The sequence below is a fragment of the Eptatretus burgeri genome, chromosome 12, assembly GCF_056783735.1.
Source record: "Eptatretus burgeri isolate ZD-2024b chromosome 12, Ebu_testis_v1, whole genome shotgun sequence".
NCBI classification, from domain to species: Eukaryota; Metazoa; Chordata; class Myxini; order Myxiniformes; family Myxinidae; genus Eptatretus; species Eptatretus burgeri.
This window is the reverse complement of record NC_140972.1, coordinates 5,126,828-5,131,827: the sequence shown is the minus strand read 5'-3', so window position 1 is coordinate 5,131,827 and position 5,000 is coordinate 5,126,828.

The following is a 5,000-nucleotide window of genomic DNA, read 5'->3' as shown; positions in this document are numbered from 1 at the left end:
AGCACGCATAAATGACATGTATTCCCACTAGACAACGGGTTTGGGCCTAACTACACATATACTTGCCGAGATACCTCACCTAAGGGACCTGAATGGTGGTTTGCAAATCTGGTAACCACAACACTACCCCCTCCCCTTTTTACAGACTCGTCCCGAGTCGTCAAATTTTCGTGTGCCATCATGTGTAGTTTTCCCCCAGTACATTTTACCTACGGATCCCTGAGTGCGACATTCATGGTATTCGTGTCCCCAAAATAAATAACCTGAGGGCTGCGTAACTATCTAAACAAACTCACTCACACGGACGACTTAAATAAAATTGCCGGCGCTAGACAGACATGCCGGGGGCGCACTCATATTTACAGTACATCTTAACCTTAACTTACAAATTTTACACTAAACCATGGCCCAGGATCACTGAACTCTGCAAAAGAAAAGCAGTTAACAGGGAGCCAGGCTGCCCGCATGCAGTCTCTGGCTCAAACAATGCAGGTGACAGGGAACGTGGCTGGCTGCTCACACGCAGTCCAAGGCCTTCCCTTTTGAACTGAACGCAGTGAACCACAACGGTGCATGGGCTGCACAAACGCAGTCTCCGTGCCAGCTCAAGTGGCACACGCAATGAGCACAACGAATGGATGGATGAACACAAACACGGTGCACGGGCCGCCACTGCAGGCCCGTGTTGTAGCTGCCAACGGGGCAGTTCTTGCAGCTTGCAAACTGTTGCCTTGATCCTGGCGCACATGGCAATGAACAGGGGGGGGCAAAGCAAAAATTGAACGGGGCTGGTGAACAGGGGCAGTGGGCATGGCATGGCAAAGGCAGCAGGCAAACACAGCCCGCAGAAGAAGGCCGCTGCAGGCAAACATAGCGGGCAGATGAACTGGCCGGCACAGGCCTTGAAGCAAACACGGCCAGCCGATGGCACAGGCCTTGCAGCAAAACAACAGCTGCCGATGAAGTTGGCCGGCCTCCGCCTTGAAGCAAAACACGGCCAGCCGATGAAGTTGGCCAGCTCTTGCCGTTCAGTGGAGGTTGGTGGAGGGAGTGCGGTGGTGCTGGCCACTTGGAGGGCGGGCTCGGACCTACCTACCTGTCTCCCTCCCAACCTATCGCCTTTGCCTGTCACTGTACATACCCACTCCCTTAATTTGTGAAAAACCAATTTAGCCCCAACTTATTTTTTTGTTGTTTTTATTTTTACTCCCCCACTATAAATCGTCCCCTAACCCCCTTTATCGTCCTTGTTCGGCTAACCTATCCTGTCACCTAGCCTACTCCCAACCCCTACGTTCCCTTCCCGGAGGGGAATAAGGGAGAGCTAACGTCCCGTGTCGAGGCCCAACGAAGCCTCAGAATGGCCTCCCCAGAGTTCGGCGATCTAACCCAAAGTGGGTCCAGCGGCCCACAACGACAGCGAGGGGATGGATGGTGCGGAGGGGTACATCTAATCTACCCTAACCATTTAACTGTTAAACTACCCCGGGGCTTTCAACAAGCGCCTCTCGCTTAAACTATTGGTTCTAACAACCCAGATTCCCGTCGCCTGTGTTGGTGTCCTTACAATTTCGGGCCTCGCCCCCCAATTTTCTCTCCGTGCCCTCACACGGTCTCCTGGCTGGGACACGTGGCTCCCTTTGGCAGGCACGACCCTCTGCCGATTCTCCCGCTATGGCACCCCCGGGCACTACACTGCCTCCGAGCCTACCAGCTCCCTAACACCGGGGAGTGCCCCCATGGCACCTCCCCTGAAACGCACACGTGGCAGGCCGGCCTCCCGGGCCCCTTTCCGAGGGTCACCCGTGCCCACAACACTGCCCACGCGGCTAATGGCGCCCCGGGCCCCCGCACCAAGCAGGCGCACCCGTGCCCACTACTCTATCCCGGCCCCCCATGGGCCCATGGCCTACCGCGGCCGACTAGCCTGGTGCCCGGGGTACCCACTCAGCGATACTCACCTTTCGCAGCCACGCTCCCAAGCCCGTCAACAGGGCTCCTGCACCCCTCCAAATGGGTCTCGAGCCTACTTTCCCACCAACAACAAAACGACCTCCATTTTTCAATTTGACTAACCCAGCTAACTCACTTTATACTGACCCCGGGGTCCCTTGGGCGGGAGTCACTCCTCCCCCCAATCACTCATCGCACCATGCATTCCCCATTCACTCCACACACACAGACCCGCTGGCCTCACTCACTCACCAAGCACATGCTTCCACTTCACTCACCAACTCTTCAACACACACACCACTGAACTCTGCCATCCTTCTATCTGCATCCCCTAACTAACTCGTGCTCCCACGTCGTCCCTTAAACTACAGCACGTTCCTTTTAACCTACGTAGCTAAGCTACGTCCCCTCTACACATTCACAAGTCTGTCCATGTTCTCAAATGTCCCAAATAACTTTTATTTCCCAACCTAAATCTGGCTACAATCCCTCTAACTAATCCATTCCACGGACTCCATGAGGACTTACCCCTGCCCCATGAAGTCGGTCTAACTAAGCTAACCCTTCCCCCTAACTAGTTTTCATCCTGTGCCCAGGTAAGGGGGTCTTTCACCCCTTGCCCAGGAATCCTGTGCACCCGAAAGTGAGGCTTGCTTTTTCCCTTTTTTTTTTTTTTCATGCGCAGCACCTGCGCGGCAACTCAGAGCTCGCGCACTTTGCACCTGCCCGTGACGTCATGCAGCTGCACGTGTTCCTCGTCCCTCCTTGGACGGTACCATCCGGCAGAGATATCCCTCCTGCCGGATTCCAACCCCACGTGCAGCCATGGCATCACCGTGCGCATAAAAAAAAAACACAAGCCCCACGTCTCGAGGGGTTCCCCACGCGAACACATGTGCTTTGCCCGTTGGAGCTTAACACACACGATCGCGTGGAGAACCCGTCCGGTCCAAATCCGTTTACCTGCCTAAACTTTGTCCGTCCGCGGGATCGGCAAATCCACCGCGTGCGTTTCCGGACCGGGACTTCACTCTCGCAAGCGAGCACGTGGTGGTCTCGTGCGTTGCACAGCACGAACCTCATGCTCACTGCTGGGTGAACCCGGCACGGTCCCCGAAACAACTACAGCCGCTACTCGGCTTTCTCTCCTCTGTCGCCGTCTCTGTCTCCATTCCACACACGAACTCCCGCGTGTTACGACGCACACAGTCCACTCCATCACATTCACACCGGGAGACGCGGCTGCGTGCTCCCGCATGCCAACCGACATCTCCCTCACATACCGCTCTCTCACACACACGGTCTCCCTTGCACACAGCGACCTTGCACACGGCCGTTCACTCACGCGTGCGGGGGCACTCACCCGCGGTGCCTCACTCACACTCCGTGCCTCATCCACACACGCGGGGGAACTCACCCGCGGTTCCTCATCCACACACGCGGGGGCACTCAACCGCGGTGTCTCATCCACACTGGCCGTTTCATCCACACACGCGGGGGCACTAACCCGCGGTGCCTCACTCACACTGGCCGTTTCACTCACACACACGGCCTCACTCACACACACGGCCTCACTCACACACGGTGCCTCACCCACGCACGGCGTGCTGGGAAGCACGCACTCCGGCACCATCGCCACCACACCACTCACACACGGGGTCGCTTCCACACACGGGGACGCACTCACACCTTGCACCACACACACAGGGACAACTACACTGGGGATTCGTGTCCCCACAAGGGTCTCCGGGGCCTCTATACCCCCCAAGCTCTCCGTGCACCCGTCCACAGCACTCGTCCCCTCAACCTCGCAAAGCACGACCGAACTCACCTGGTCGTGACTCGCCTCAAGGGGGCAGACTCCCTCCCCTCGTTCCTGGAGGAGGTCATCCAGGTGCTCGCACTGGGTCTCGACCCAGTCCGCCAGCTCACCCCCATTATCCTCCACTACCTCTGTGTGTGTGTGTGCGTCACTTACCCCGTCTTCCTCGTGTAGTCTTTCCTCTATTTTTTCTATCTCCCGTGTCTCTGCCAACTCTTCACCCTTTACCTCCCTTGTCTCAACTATTATTTCCTTTGTCACGGCCTTCATGCCCGCCTGCAGGCATCGGCCCATGTTCTGCGTCTCACCCCGGAACTTTTTCATTTCTTCCTTCATGTTTGCTTCCATTCCGTTTATTTGCTTGTTCATTTCGTTTTTCATTTCATTTGTATTTGTATCCATCTTTTCGTTCATGCCTTTCATTTCGTTTGTATCTATCGTCGTTTTCACTTCATTCATTTGCTTGTTCATGTCTTTCATTTCGTTTGTATTTGCATCCATTTTTTCGATCATTTTCGCATTCATCTTTTCGTTCATTGCCGCCAGCATGGCGCATAGCTGGGCCATGTTGGATGCACTCAGCTGAGCCGTTTCGGCAAGGGTTGGGGAAGGGTTTTGGTGGAGAGGGGGGGGGGGAGGTGTCATACACCGTGGCTGCTGCCGCACCCACCTCGGGCCCTGGGTTCAGTTGGGCGAGTCCGTGTTCCTGCACAATCAACATTTCCTGCTCGGGGATTCCATCCTGGACCATGGATCCTACACATTCTACATCCATTTCTAATACCCCCGGCTCCCGCTCGCCTTGAGACGCCATCTTGCTTCTCGTGAAGGGTTAATTTGCTCGCTCGTAATTTGGAGGGAATCGGGGGTCGCTTCTCTCACCCCTGGACCGATTCCCGTGAATTTAGCCGGAGACAGGAGAGCCTGTTTTCCTGTTCTCCAATACCAGTGCCGCGAGGAGGGCGATGAATTTGTGTCGCACGACCTGACACCAGTGTTGCGGTTTTCGCGCCCGCCGGCGTGCTGACGGCCACGTAACTCGAATCGCGGCACGTCGCCCACCGGACGGACAATCCAGTCGTGACCCTCTCGGACTAACGCCGGGAACCAGTCACGGGTGGACCTTTCGGTCTCACCGCGATCGAGCCAATCAGCCCTCGCGTGGGATAGGGTTGCTCGCCAAATTCGACCAACCTAAGTACCCACGCGGAGGCGATCGCACCTC